The sequence below is a fragment of the Dermochelys coriacea genome, chromosome 27 (assembly GCF_009764565.3).
Source record: "Dermochelys coriacea isolate rDerCor1 chromosome 27, rDerCor1.pri.v4, whole genome shotgun sequence".
NCBI classification, from domain to species: domain Eukaryota; kingdom Metazoa; phylum Chordata; order Testudines; family Dermochelyidae; genus Dermochelys; species Dermochelys coriacea.
In genome coordinates this window covers 14166980-14182633 of record NC_050094.1, presented here as the reverse complement: position 1 = coordinate 14182633, position 15654 = coordinate 14166980, and the positions used below count along the sequence as shown (strand labels likewise).

At 50.9% G+C, this 15654-nt stretch overlaps 1 protein-coding gene across 4 annotated transcripts in view; it reads left to right on the top strand.

The window, feature by feature from the left end:
- The first annotated feature begins 7822 nt into the window (after positions 1–7822).
- LOC119848937 (junction plakoglobin) overlaps positions 7823–15654 on the top strand; it is a 53235-nt gene continuing 45403 nt past the window's right edge. For 2 of the 4 annotated variants that reach the window (XR_006277342.1, XM_038385363.1), the window contains exon 1: positions 7823–7933. The gene's annotated coding sequence lies outside the window, so the exon portion shown is untranslated. Of the gene's footprint in view, positions 7934–8260; positions 8781–15654 lie in introns of those variants that run through there. The other 2 variants (XM_038385364.1, XR_006277340.1) reach the window with 2 other exon arrangements.

Genomic DNA, 15654 nt, shown 5'->3' with positions numbered 1-15654 from the left:
TACTCCTGATTTACAGCAGCATAAGTGGGAGGAATGTTTAGGCCCGGATCCAGCAGCTGGCGAAGGCTGCATAGTTGACTTGCAGGGGAGCGCTGGACTCCAGCTGTCGACTTTCAGGGGGCTGGGCATATGCTACCCCCTTGGTCAGTGCCAGGCTGTTGTTGTTCCTGGGAAGCCAGGAGTGTAACCAGCAAGAAATAGGCAATGAAATCTGCTGGCCTTGTCTGTGGAGACAAAAGCGAGGAGTAAAGAACCTGGAGTGACTGACCGTTCTCAGCCCCCTCCTGGTGCAGCACCCCAGGGTGGCTTATTCCTGGAACTGGCGGGAGAAATCTGTGCGTCCCTTGCTGTGGCTGCACACTGGGCAGGGGCAGTCACCGTTCCTGGAGGTTCCTCTGCTCCTGTGGTGGGGAGTGTTGAGCTAGCTGTGGTCAGAGCTCCTGCTGCGGGAGAGGTGGCTGGCCTGCCCCCTGCTCTGTCTAGGCACTTACCTGGCTTTCATCACACACCCAACACCCCAGGAGGCAGGGATGTGTCACCCCCATTTTACAGACAGGAAACTGAGGCCTGTCATAAAAGAAATGACTAACCCAGTGAGTCTGGCTGAGCCAGGAATTGAGCCAAGCCCTCCTGACTCCTAGTCCAGCCAGTGCCCACACCTTGCCTCCGACTGTTTGTTGTTGTAGGATTGCCACTGGACCACAATCCCAGCGTCTGCAGATCCCCTGGGCGGTAATATTTACACACCCCACTCCTCCAGCCAGGCTGGATCCTTTTCCAGGCCTCTGCAGCCTGGGCACCAGCTCAGGTGAATCTCAGCTGGTGCTACCTGGTTGTGGAGTGGTGTGGAGTGACCACACCTCACAGTCTGGGACATTTACATGGCAGGAAGCTTTCAGCCTGGCCTGGCTGGTGTGAATGCTCCTCGGCTCTGTACCTTGCAGGGACCTGCTGCTAATAATACCAGAGCTCCTGGGCAACCCTACAGTAACAAACTGGGGAGCACTAGCCAACTCTCATGAGCATCCCTTCCACGATGTGCCCTGGTTCACGCACAAGGGAGGACCACGCAGTTTAGCACAGGAACAGATCTTGGTTTCAAATGACCTGTCATGGAGTCTGAGAGCAGCAGCAGGCAGTGGAGCGAAGCGGGGCCAGAACTGGGCCTGATCCTTGGGGGCCTGGTGCTCGCTTCTGCTCAGGTACTTGGCGCTATTGTAGGCTTCTGGCCTCCCATGGCCCTTTTTAGCTGGGCGTTTGCAGAGCCATGTCTGTAATTAAGTGAAACAAGGTGCTCCCCCTTCCTCTCCAACTTGGGCTGCTAGGGTGGAAAGTTCCTGCCGGAAACTCACACGGGCATTGTCCCAACTCCCTGCCACACGGGTAGGAACTCCAGCTCCTCGTGGGAGATGGCACAGCGGAGGCATTGAGCTACACAGATGACACCAGCAGAGGTGGAGGCTGCAAGGGAAGGGCCCCAGAACTGGCTGTGTCAATGCAGCCCTGCTCCTTCCCAGGAAACTGAGGGATCCTACTCCCCTGTGTTGCCCCCCCCCCCCGCTCACTTTACACAGAGAGGTTGCTGGAATGCAGCCAGGGCCTGGGGCTAGTGGTTAGAGCAGATGGAGCAATATTGGCTGGGGGTGGGTCTCTCTTGCTGAGAATTGCCCCGAAGGATGACTTCTCTGCCACTGTGGAGACAAAGGGTCTCAGTGTGAGAGCTGAGTTGGGGTTGTGGGGGGCAGTGTGCTCAGCTCTGGACATGGGGGCAGGAGGGGGTTTGCTGTAACTTAATAGTGACCCCCCCCCCGCCTAATGACCAGCCAGCAGTGCTGGACCCTGGTCAGTGTCCCAACAGGAGTCCTGGCTCCCAGCCCTCTTCTGGCCAATCACTGGTCCATTTTCAGCCGTAATTCCACTTCTTGGGTTTGCTCAAAACAATCCCCCAAATCAGAATCGTGCCAGGAGCCTCCCACAAGGTGGAAATGACCCAGCCCTTGCCCTGGGGAGCTCCCACTGCAAATCTGCAGTGCCTGAGGGTCATTAGCAGACAGAGGGGAAAGACAAGGGTGACTTTGCTCTCAGGGAGAGACACATCTTAGTGGCCTTGATACTTTGCAACCCCCCTTTTACGGCAGGGCTAGGTTTGGTCCTTTGTTTGTATTAATCCAACGAGGGGACCCGGAGATGCTGTGGGCAAGATACCCTGTTGGTGTTTGTATTGCTCTAGCACCCAGCAGCCCCCGCAAGGGACCCGACCCTGCTGCGCGAGGCACTCTACGCACATGGAGCCGAGACACCATCCCAGCCATGCAGAGCTCCCAGCTGCCTTGTGCAAAGCATGCATTGGCTGCGCCCATTCTGCTCTGTGCCCATTTAGTGCTGCTATACGGAACAACATGAATAAAGCAGATTCCTGCTTTCCCACCGGTCCTGGATCCCCACAGACTGCTCTCTATGGTGCTGAGGGGATTGTCCTTGGGATGGGGGACAGTCCAGGGTGATGAGGAATGGCCCTGGCCACGTGTCCTATCGCCTTGCCTTGCCATGCGGGGAGAGGGGCTCTCCGAGCTGATCATTATTTTGACAGGCCTTAGATGTAGGACAGCTGCGAATCGTAGCCACTGTGCATTAGCGGTTTCAATTGAACTCTGCTGAGGGAGCTGAAGGGAAGTGCAGCCAGGCTTGTGTCACACAAATGGCTTTCGGAAAGCTCGGTGCATTGATATTTTTTAATGGGGGTACGAACCAAGCCTGGAAGCACTGTCAGGAAATGGAGTTTTAATAATAACCTTTCTCCCAATGGCTGGAAAGGGGCTACCGAGAGACTGGCTACAAAGTGCAGTGGCAGATAATTGTGTTGTTCAAGTCGTACTGAACACAGGAGTCCAGGCTGTGCTCTAATCCCCAGGCAGGAGATACAAACCAGAAAATACACACCAGGAGCTGTACAGCACCTGTTACGTTTGTCAGTTCGTTAATCTGGTGCCAGGGCAGCAAGGAGGGGTGAGTGGGTGACAATCGACAGCGCTGACAGGCTGGAATGAGAGGGTGACGGTGTAAATAATATGGAGAGGAAGAGCAGTTCCCAAATAACTGACGTGTTCCAGGATTCTTCTGGATCTAATGAAGGGAGATGAGAGGCAGGCAGCTGTGCTGGAGGGCAGGGCACAGTGAAGGATCTGCTTGGATGTGTTCGCAAAAAGAAAAGGAGTACTTGTGGCACATTAGAGACTAACAAATTTATTAGAGCATAAGCTTTCGTGAGCTACAGCTCACTTCATCGGATGCATTTGGTGGAAAAAACAGAGGAGAGATTTATATATATATTTATATATAAATCTCTCTGTTTTTTCCACCAAATGCATCCGATGAAGTGAGCTGTAGCTCACGAAAGCTTATGCTCTAATAAATTTGTTAGTCTTTAAGGTGCCACAAGTACTCCTTTTTCTTTTTGCGAATACAGACTAACACGGCTGCTACTCTGAAACCTTGGATGTGTTGTTCACCTGTTAATTTCCAACTCCCACGCCCTCTTTCTGAAGCAGGGGCAGGAAAACCCCAAAGCCAGCCTTTCAAGTCCATAGCTGCAGCAGGGTTATTCCTGCAATCAGGGCCCTGGCTAGTGGAATTCTTTATGGGTGACGAAAGGACGTGGGCCCCCTTTATTTATTCCTCCCTCAACCCTCCCGGACACCTTTCTGATATGCAGAAAAGGCCTCTTGGGTTTTGGTTTTAGTGCTCTGCTTAATTTGATTGATCTTGGTCTTTTCTGCTCCTATTTTTCCCCAGAGGAACCTGGACTTGTGCACAGATGGTTCAGTAAAAACCCTGAGTGCAGATTGGCAAAGCCCCATTTGTCCCGGTTAAACTTGGCTTCTAGCTTCTCTGGAGCAGTAATCGCACCAGGCTGCCTTGCAGGGACGGTAGCCTGTCTCCAGGAGGTGGACTTGATTAGCAGCAGGGTGAGTGGGGTTAACAACAACTTCCACAGGCAGAGGACAAGGTTAATACAGAACCCAGGCATCCCCCCAAGGTGATAGTGCATGGATGAGGAGGAAGGGGAGGGGCACAAGGCAGGGTGATGAGAGAAGGAAGATTGCATCAGGCAGATCAGCGAGCTCCATCCAGGCAAGTTTCAGAGTAGCAGCCGTGTTAGTCTGTATTCGCAAAAAGAAAAGGAGTACTTGTGGCACCTTAGAGACTAACAAATTTATTAGAGCATAAGCTTTCGTGAGCTACAGCTCACTTCATCGGATGCATTTGGTGGAAAAAACAGAGGAGAGATTTATATACACACACACAGAGAACATGAAACAATGGGTTTATCATACACACTGTAAGGAGAGTGATCACTTAAGATAAGCCATCACCAACAGCAGGGGGGGGAAGGAGGAAAACCTTTCATGGTGACAAGCAGGTAGGCTAATTCCAGCAGTTAACAAGAATATCAGAGGAACAGTGGGGGGTGGGGTGGGAGGGAGAAATACCATGGGGAAAAAGTTTTACTTTGTGTAATGACTCATCCATTCCCAGTCTCTATTCAAGCCTAAGTTAATTGTATCCAGTTTGCAAATTAATTCCAATTCAGCAGTCTCTCGTTGGAGTCTGTTTTTGAAGCTTTTTTGTTGAAGTATAGCCACTCTTAGGTCTGTGATCGAGTGACCAGAGAGTGACCATCTATAGCTCACGAAAGCTTATGCTCTAATAAATTTGTTAGTCTCTAAGGTGCCACAAGTACTCCTTTTCTTCCATCCAGGCAAGGTGTAATGAGAGAAATAGGCACTGAGGGTGATACAGAGAAGGGTGATTTCAGTGACTGCACTGCGAAGCTGGAGGAACCCCACTGACATCTGGTCCTGGTCCAAAGTGTGTGTGTGTGTGTGTGTGTGTGTGTGTGTGTGTGTAACAACAAGGAATACTTGTGGCACCTCAGAGACTAACAAATTGTTAGTCTCTAAGGTGCCACAAGTACTCCTTGTTTCAATCAAAGAGGGCGCAACAAATCAAAGGAAAATGCCTAATTGAATGGAGATGGAAAGAGATGGGAGCAGAGGTGTTTCCTTTACCTTATGGTTCAGTGAGCTGTTAAGCTTCCTATGGGTTGCAGCCTCTCATCAGACCACCTGCAACTTGGCTGGTTTCAGAGTAGCAGCCGTGTTAGTCTGTATTTGCAAAAAGAAAAGGAGTACTTGTGGCACCTTAGCGACTAACACATTTATTTGAGCATAAGCTTTCGTGAGCTATAGATGCATCCGATGAAGTGAGCTGTAGCTCACGAAAGCTTATGCTCAAATAAATTTGTTAGTCTCTAAGGTGCCACAAGTACTCTTTTTCTTTTTGCAACTTGGCTGTGACACTCCTTGCTTCCAGGAACAAGCTCTTTGTTTTATCAGGACTTGAATGCATTGTCTTGCAACCATCTGTGTGCAGCACCCTGTGGAATGCAGTTGTTTAGCCATGACCATGCGTTCTTCAGAGTGGCGTGATGGTCCCATTAGCTGTATATAGGGCTAGTTATATATAATGTGTGTATATTTGTGAGCAGGGGAGCCAGCAGCCTGAACCCCAGCGCTCTACGTGGGCCTGGCAGCCAGAGCCCCAGTGGGAGCGGGGCCGGGCAGTTGGGGCGGTCAATGGGGTCCAGCAGCAGGAGCCCTGTGGAGTGTGGAGAAAATTTAAACTTAAATCCCAGGAAATATTAATTTTTAGGAGGGGGTTCATGAGATTTCATAATTTAGTTAAAGGGGTTCGCGGGCTGTTAAAGTTTGGGAACCACAGCTATAGAGGCTTTCAGACACATGGTATCTCTGCAAACACTTCAAAGAGGTAAAGAATCCAAGTCCCGAGATATTTCAAATTCAAGATACTTTATCAGTGTTTCAAGCCAGACAAAGGGTTATTGAAGAGTGATTGAGGTAGAAGCCTCAGCTCTGGGTCCCTGGTCCCTTTAGCAAGCATTTGGAAGCTGCTGGAGTTTATCTTCTGTCCATTTGTCAACATTGCTGGTGGTGGCAGAGTGTTAAACTGTGAGATGCTATTCCTATCAACTTGCTCCTTTCCCTGCAGGCCAGGCACAGGTTCTCCTCATTGCTTTTTAATGGGAAGTCTTCTGTCATTTCTGATCATTGGAGGAAATATCATTCTTGCCGACCCCGGGACTCTGGAGTAGAAAAGTGACTCCGTTTCAATTTCTCCTCTGTCAAATTGGTTGCACAGTTGTTCCTGTCTGGGTTTGCGCTGTGCTGCAGGGAATGCAAGGGAGAAACAAATGTTTTCACAGGAATCAGGAGAGAAATGGAGTGACACAAGGAGGCTGGTGCAGGCAGGAGGAAAGGCAGAGGAGAAGGCTCTTGCATACGGATTAGGAGATTGTGTTGGGAATTTAGGGCTAGAAGGGAAAGCAGTGCTACATGAAGAGAAGGGAGCCAAGAAAGTCGTCAAGCTTGGCCGGAGCTAGTGCATAGAGGCGTTGCAGAATAACGAAGGCAGTTTTGAACTGGATCCTGCCAAGGGAGTTGGTTGAGCATGAGGTCATTGAACATGGCAGGGCCCGTTGCGCTCAAACAGCTAAACCATTCGCAGCCACCCATGAGGGAGCCGTGGCTGCTGTCCACTGTGAGCTCCATCTCCAAGTCCTAGTTTAGGCACGGCCTGTGTCTCCCCCGCACACGCATCCCCCCGCGCTTGGAGCTTTGTGACCCACGTGGTTATTAAGTGGCCCGTGCCTCAGCCTGAAAGGAGATGTGGGGTGTTATGGCAGTGGCCATCTTGCGGGGAGAGGGGAAATGGGGCTTCTGTATGTGTTTGGGGGGATTATGGGGACAATAGGGTTGCTGTCTGTGGGGGCTACCTGGAGGGGGATGGGACTGCTCTGGGGAGCTGCCTGAAGGTGCACAGGGATGAACTGCAAAGAGTTCTTAGGGGACTGAACAGGTCCCAGCTTCTAGCCCAGACTCCCCCTGCCCCCCACCCTGGCTTCCCACCGCCCCTGGCTTCTCCCCGCCTGACTCCCCCTGCCCCCCACCCTGGCTTCCCCCCCGCCCCTGCCAGACTCCCCCCGCCCCCCATCCCGGCTTCCCACCGCCCCCGGCTTCCCCCCGCCCCTGCCAGACTCCCCCTGCCCCCCATCCTGGCTTCCCACCGCCCCCGGCTTCCCCCCGCCCGACTCCCCCTGCCCCCCACCCTGGCTTCCCCCCGCCCCTGCCAGACTCCCCCCGCCCCCCATCCCGGCTTCCCACCGCCCCCGGCTTCCCCCCGCCCGACTCCCCCTGCCCCCCACCCTGGCTTCCCCCCGCCCCTGCCAGACTCCCCCCGCCCCCCATCCCGGCTTCCCATCGACCCCGCCAGACTCCCCCCGCCCCCGCCCCCGCCCCTCCCAGATGCCCCCTGCCCCCCACCCCAGCTTCCCCCCGCCCGCGCCAGACTCCGCCCGCCCCTGCCCCCGGCTTCCCCCTGCCAGACTCCCCCCGCCCCCTCCCCTTTCGCAGGCTCCTCCCTCCTAGCCTCGAGCCCCTCCCTCACCTGCATGACCTCATCCAGGTGGGCCCCGCCCCACTTGCCTTAGAGACACACCCTCCCCCGCCTTCCGCGCCGTGACCGCCATCCCCGACGTCCAATCGCCTCCCAGCTCCCAAACAAAGCGCCAATCCGCTTCCGGCCCCGCGTGCCCGGCCGCCCTCCCCTCGGCAGGCGGCCAATGGGGAGGCGGTCAAGCGAGCCAGGTGGCGGCGGAGACCCCGCCCCTGCCGGCGTGAGAGACGGGCGAGCGGGCCAATGAACGGGCGGCGATGAGCGGGCGGTGCCTGTGTCCATGGGGACCGTGGGGGAGGGGGCGGGGCTGGGCTGCGGGCTCTGCCCCACCCGCCTTTTGTTCGCTGGGTGCGAGCGGGGCGGCCGCCAGTGCCAGGCGGGAGCAGGGCAGCGCGCGCAGGTGAGGGCTCGCGCGCGCGCGGGCGGGCTGAGGCGGCGGGGGGCTCCGCGTGCCCGGGAGCGGAATGGGGAGTCTGAGGGGGGAACCTCCCCCCCCACAGGGGTGAGGGGCTCAGGGCGGCGCCACTCCCGGGTCAGCGTCGCCGGGGGGGGGGGGCGCAGCGGTCCCGGCTCCGAGCCTCGGGCCGCCCCGGCTCGCTTCCCTCCGGCCCTCGGAGCGGCTCGTGTCCGGGCGGGCAGCGCCCGCGGGGTGGGGGGTCTCCCCGTTCCCGGGGCTCCGGGCAGGGCGCGCGCGCGGGGGGGGGGGAGGGGGGTTCGGCGCGCGCGCGGGGTCGTGCCGGTTTGTCTGGGGTCTGGCACGAGCCAAGCGGCGCACGAGCAAAGTTGGTGCGAGCGGGGGCGCTGCGGGGGGCCCGGTCTGGGCGGGGGCGGACCCGCCAGGCCGGTTTCTGTGGCCGCTGGCCCGCGGTCCGTTCGCCGGCGTGCGAGGGGGGCTCGGTCCCTCGCCGGAACGAAGCGTGACCGCTCTCGCAGGCATTTAAGCAGCCCTGAGGTCGCTCGCGATCAAGCCCGGTAATCGCCGAAGGCCAAGGACTTGTAGGCGCGGCCTTAATTGGACGCCGAGATTCCGGAGCGCGCTCAGGGTATCGTTTGCCGTTGCCTTGGCTGGAGCGTCAGGGTGGCAGGGTTGCTGCTAAACGTTCAGGGAGAAGTTGTTTTGCAAGGAGAAATTAGATCCTGTTGGAATCTGGAGAATGAGACGCCTTGGTTCTGCTTTGCACCGTGCGGTGGCTCCAGAAATCTGTACTGTGCATGAAACCGAAAAGGAAGCCTGCTGCTTATTGAAGGCAAGTGGTGTTAACTGGAGTTGTCTTGGGTTTTCAGGCTTCATGAGCTGTTTTATAATTCAGGAAATCTTGGTAACAGGCAAAGCAGCTTGATGTAGTCTTGAATGCCAGATTACAAAAATCACCGAGCAAGATGTTCTGCAAATCCACTTCAACTGGTCCTTGAAATTATACTTTTTTTTTTTTTTTAAAGCTCATAATGGGGTTTTCCTGTTTGCTTGCTCGAGTCTTGCTGTGGCTGTCGATTCCTTGGGAGCAAGTTTGAAAATTGTCTCCTTGCCTGGCCTTCGGGGAGAGTACAATCACTGCTCCCCTGATTGTTATGGGAGGGAGGACGAGACAGCGTTCAGACTCAGCTCTCCATATGCTAACATAAGATGGCAATTTCTTTGAGGCATGAGCAACGTGCACTTAAAATTGTCCCTCTGTATAATTGACAGTGCAGTGGATCTAGTACAACCAGTTTTCAGGATGAAGTTGCAGTGTGGCTGCTTATCGGTGTTTGACATATTCGCTTTCTGAGATTGCTGTATTTGTTATAAAATGATCAAACATGCTTTCTTGATTCACATGCAGTTAGTCTGTGACTGATGTGGTGTTTCTTGCAAAACGCAAAAACTGGTGCAGGCAGGGTTTGGGCATTTGGCTCCCAGTGCTTTGAGGTCTTTGGAAGGAAGATCCTGTACAAGTGAACAGTGTTGACTCTCTCCAATGAAATTGCCTGATTGGAGTCCCCTGTAGTCACATGGCTTGTAGTGGTAGAGGCTTGATTTGCAAGCAAGTTGACACCTAGATTGCAAGTTAAAATTGTTTGCCATGCAGTTGGCTAGGTAGGCTTGGCCTACACTTGAAAATTCTATTGGCATATCTATGCGGGTTGGGGCCTGAAAAAACCACACCCCAGTGTGGATCATACTGTACAGCAATGTTGATGGAAGTAGTTCCGGGAGGAGGTGGCCCTCCACTGACAGCAAAACTCCTTCAAGAAGCCTGTCTATGCTGTGTGGCTGTGCTGGTCTAGTCTCCTTGGTGTGCACATAGCCTCAGTGTCCCTTGTTGGTTTTCAGAGCACATGCATGCTTGATCTCTGCAGTACAGTGACTGCACAGCCTATGTCACACCCTTTAAAGCTGAGTTTGGGACCTTATAAATAGGTCCCTATCAAATTCACTGTCCGTTTTGGTAAATTTCATGGTCACTTTTAAAATCCATGGTTTCAGAGATTTAAATCTTACGTTTCATGGTGTTGTCAAGCATGGCTATGTATTAAAAAAAAAAAATATAAACATGTAAAGCCCTTAAGGTAGCGTTTCTCAAACTGGGGGTCCCAACCCAAAAGGAGGTCACAAGGCTATTATTGGAGGATTGTGGGGTTTTTTTTGTTTTTGTTTTTTTTGCGATATTATCACCCTTACTTCTGTGCTGCCTTCAGAGCTGGGTGGCCAGACAGTAGCAGCTTCTGACTGGGAGCCCAGTTCTGAAGGCAGTGCTGCTGCCAGCAGCAGCAGCAGCACAGAATTAAGGGTAGAAATACAGTAGCCCCCCCCCCCCATAGCCTGGTTTCACAGGGGAGACCAGATTTCATGGTCTGTGACACGTTTTTCATGGCTGTGAATTTGGTAGGGCCCTATTTATAAGAGCTTGAGCCTTTTCATTATACTTTGCAGCATGTTGGAGTAAAGTAACTTTAGAGCCCCAAATCTTGTGTGTTCTCATCTTATTACCAGAACTGTTCTTAAGTGAGAGGGAGTTAGTATTGAGTATGGAAGTATCCAGGACTTTGAGTGTGATAGTAAGGAGTGAAGGAATACACTCAAACCTCATGTTTCAGAGTAGCAGCCGTGTTAGTCTGTATTCGCAAAAAGAAAAGGAGTACCGGTGGCACCTTAGAGACTAACAAATTTATTAGAGCATAAGCTTTCGTGAGCTACAGCTCACTTCATCGCCATTTTTTTTCCACCAAATGCATCCGATGAAGTGAGCTGTAGCTCACGAAAGCTTATGCTCTAATAAATTTGTTAGTCTCTAAGGTGCCACCGGTACTCCTTTTCTTTTTACTCAAACCTCATATGTGAGTTGAAGGTAAAAATGGAGGAGATGAGTCTGCAAAAGGAAGGAATCCATGGGGTAAAATTACAAGTATGTTTAGTCTGCCATGCTGCTGGGCTTTGGGGGAACCCTGGCACTGGTAGTGGAGAGGGTGTTCTAATTGCATTACTAAATAATTAGCTTAATTAATTAGGTTTGCAGCAAAGATGAAAGGAAAATGCCAAGGTGTTGCTGGGAATTGCCTGGGAAAAAAAAGCTCTTGTATAAGGAACCTGGAAAGAGAATCTCAGTAGAAAATTGCTGCCACAAAATCGGTATGAACATGTATTTGTAAATGCCCTGATGTACTTTGCTCTCAGGGGTGAGGGTGCATATTTAATTATATGGTAAATATAGCGAGAGCTGCGTGAAGGGGAGTCAGGCAGCGGTGCTTGGTGCTGTCCATAACAGAATATAGACCTGATTGTGCATTGTAAAAGTCTGAGGGCTTTTCTGCTCTCGAAATATGGATATTAGATGGATGGGATCTGATTTACTATAGAAAATTCTTTCCTGGGTATCTGGCTGGTGAATCTTGCCCATGTGCTCAGGGTTTAGCTGATTGCCATATTTGGGGTCGGGAAGGAATTTTCCTCCAGGGCAGATTGGAGAGGCCCTGGAGGTTTTTTTGCCTTCCTCTGTAGCATGGGGCATGGTTGACTGAAGGGAGGCTTCTCTGCTCCTTGAAGTTTTGAACCATGATTTAAGGACTTCAATAGCTCAGACATGGGTGAGGTTTTTCATAGGAGTGGGTGGGTGACATTCTGTGGCCTGCGCTGTGCAGGAGGTCGGACTAGATGATCAGAATGGTCCCTTCTGACCTTAGTATCTATGAAATGCTACATTTGCGCTGCTGTAGTTCCTCAGTGTGAGGACTCACTACAGCAACAGGAGGGGTTCTCCCATCCATGTTATAATCTGTACCTTATTCCCTGATAACCAGAAACTTCTATGCTTAAACTCTGTACCGTTTTGTTTTTACTTCAACATCATCGTAATAAAATTATTTAATCCACCTCCCGGAGAGGCGGGCTAGGTTGTTGGAGGAATTTTTCCCTCTACTTAGAACTGTCTACATGAGGGGTTAGGCTGGTTTACCTGCATTTCTCAGGGATGTGAATTTTTCACACCTGAGTGACGTAGCTTAGTGGACTTAACTTTTGCATGTAGACCTGGCCTCAGACTATTCTGTTGGTGTGAAGTAACTAAACACAAAGCATTGTGTCTTTGCACTTTCTGTTCTGGTCTGATATCCACCCCAGTGCAGAAAACTGTCCTAGCATCTGGCATGGAAAAAGTGGTGGGTGGTGGGAATCTTGAAGTAGGTGTGATGCTGTACCATTGATTTAAACCCTCTATTCTCAGTGAATGTTGTAGCAAAGCCTGCTTAGAACCAAACTGCAAAAAATACAAGATGCATGTGAAAGATGAAACTTCTTGTGCTTGTGGTTTTCTTGGGTAAAAATTAAAAGTTTGGGAAGAGCAAAAGAAATAAAAACATCATCTTTTCACAATAATACCAAATGTTCTGAAATCGGCCAGTGTCCCAGCATTCTGCAGAGTATTTAAAGTTGCTCTTTTCTTCTAGGCCAATAAATTTCTCAGTATGGAGACTGGCAGTGCTGAGAATGTGCTATTTATTTCCAGGATCTCAGCATCCATGTTCTGAATTCTCAGGGAGGGCAGTGTTCACCTGGGGTGTATTCCCAGCAGGCAGAACAGCATATTCCTTCACTGGGGTGGATGGCAGGATTGTGAGTTTTGAAAGAGGAGAGGAGGCATTTAAGTGTGTTCAATTGCTGGGGCTGTGTCTTGGGAACCTTCTGAAATGAGTCATGCTGATCTCTGCCTGAAGGGAAACAAAGTGCCCACTTGTGTTTTAGCTCCATGGGTCTCTAAAAATATGTTGGGGGTGACGTCAGTGAATACTCTGAGCTCATGGATCAGGTGTTAGTGCATTCAGGGTGACTTTCAAGTCAAGCATTAACAACTCTGGCTCTTCCAGTCTCAGTTAAAAAGCAAAGAATGTCAGTTTTAGATGTGAAGTAGCAGATTTGTGTCTTGCCCACGCTGCACCTGCTTGTGCGCCTGATTAAAGTAGATGTGTTCTTGCAGAGATCGAGTGAGCTCCAGAGGGTAGGGTGGTGACTCCTGGATTCTGTTCTCAGTTCCAATATAGACCTTCCATGTGACCTTGGGTGAGTCACTTCTTCCCCTGTGTCTGTTACCACATCTGCAAAATGGGGATACTGATGCTCAGCCGCCTTTTCTGGAGCACTGTAAGAGCTTCATCAAGCCAGTGTGTCTTATTCCCAGGTGCACCAGTACTGGGGCTGGAAAAGCAGGACTGGGCCGGGGAGGTTAAAGAAGGGCAGAGGGACTAAGGAGAAGCTGGAAGGAGATGTTAAAGGCATGATCCTATTCACATGTGTTCTTCTGTACTGGAATCCCCTTGAAACTCCCACAAGCAAGCGCTTGTTTGCAAATTGGAGTTCCCCTGACACCTTGTAGTAGCTACAGATGCCCACGAGCTCTTGAGTTCTTCTGGCGTGTGCCCCAAGAAGTAGCAGGCCCTCTGGGAAATGCGTGACCCTTTCCTATTCAAATACTTGGACCTGTAGCAAGTCAAATCTGTCCCTCCATTTCTCCTGCCTTTCTAACCACAAAACAAAGGTACTCTCCTGTCAACTGCTGGAACGGGTGGATCTCTGCACCTAGACGGGCGTTGCCAAGTATTGACTTTTCCATCCCCTGCCAACAGTAGATCCCTTCCACATGCAGTTGAATGAAGCTATTCATTGTTTCTCTGCACCATCTTTCTCTGAAATCCTTCCCTTCTTCTAGAGGCATTGATGCTAAAGCTGAAGTAGTTTTGTCTATGTGCACACATAAGATCTTCCTTGAAACAAAACCTTTGCTTAAGTTATGAAGACTCCATAGTGCTTCTACTTCTAGCTAATTCCTGCACTGCAGTGTTAAGAGCAGGTTGTGTAGATCCAGCAAACCCACCACTGTGCCCTGGAGCAGCTGGCACCCTGCTTCTCTGGTATTTGTGCTACTTGTTCACCTAGAGTGGTGAAGCCATAGCACACACGGTCCTTCCACCTGTTAATGAAAGCCCCATATCCCAGCTTAGAGGTAAAGTTCAGAACCCTGCAATGATGCTGTTTGGTTCTTTTACCATTGGAGTCGGTAACTCTGAGCGCGTAAATGGCCTTGTTATAGTCTGACTCTGCTGTAATGAACCAAAAAAAGAAGTCTGTCTCCAGCAGCACCTTTGTCCAGACTTTTTCTCCACCTCTGAGTGTTGATGAAATACTGGAGTGAGGAAGTGCCAACACCAAGTAGCCATCTGGGCACTTTCACTCACCTGTCCGTTTGAGATTGGAGAATCTCTAGCTCTCTGTTCCCATGGGTGTTAAGAGTTGTGAGAATTTCCAGGGGGATTTAAAAGCAACAGTCTTTTTTTTTGGTGATTGGATGGAGCCTCTGCTTTCCAGCTGGACCCATGGAAAAGAAGCTCTTGAGGAATTCCACCATGATTTCAACAATTTCCATCCCACCATCAACCTCAGCCTGGACCAGTCCACACAAGAGATCCACTTCCTGGACACTACGGTGCTAATAAGCGATGGTCACATAAACACCACCCTATATCGGAAACCTCCTGACCGCTATTCCTACCTACATGCCTCTAGCTTTCATCCAGATCATACCACTCGATCCATTGTCTACAGCCAAGCGCTACGATATAACCGCATTTGCTCCAACCCCTCAGACAGAGACAAACACCTACAAGATCTCTATCATGCATTCCTACAACTACAATACCCACCTGCTGAAGTGAAGAAACAGATTGACAGAGCCAGAAGAGTACCCAGAAGTCACCTACTACAGGACAGGCCCAACAAAGAAAACAACAGAACGCCACTAGCCATCACCTTCAGCCCCCAACTAAAACCTCTCCAACGCATCATCAAGGATCTACAACCTATCTTGAAGGACGAGCCATCGCTCTCTCAGATCTTGGGAGACAGACCAGTCCTTGCTTACAGACAGCCCCCCAATCTGAAGCAAATACTCACCAGCAACCACACACCACACAACAGAACCACTAACCCAGGAACCTATCCTTGCAACAAAGCCCGTTGCCAACTGTGTCCACATATCTATTCAGGGGATACCATCATAGGGCCTAATCACATCAGCCACACTATCAGAGGCTCCTTCACCTGCGCATCTACCAATGTGATATATGCCATCATGTGCCAGCAATGCCCCTCTGCCATGTACATTGGCCAAACTGGACAGTCTCTACGTAAAAGAATGAATGGACACAAATCAGACGTCAAGAATTATAACATTCAAAAACCAGTTGGAGAACACTTCAATCTCTCTGGTCACTCGATCACAGACCTAAGAGTGGCTATACTTCAACAAAAAAGCTTCAAAAACAGACTCCAAGGAGAGACTGCTGAATTGGAATTAATTTGCAAACTGGATACAATTAATTTAGGCTTGAATAGAGACTGGGAATGGATGAGTCATTACACAAAGTAAAACTATTTCCCCATGGTATTTCTCCCTCCCACCCCACCCCCCACTGTTCCTCTGATATTCTTGTTAACTGCTGGAATTAGCCTACCTGCTTGTCACCATGAAAGGTTTTCCTCCTTTCCCCCCCCTGCTGTTGGTGATGGCTTATCTTAAGTGATCACTCTCCTTATAGTGTGTATGATAAACCCATTGTTTCATGTTCTCTGTGTGTGTGTATATAAATCTCTCC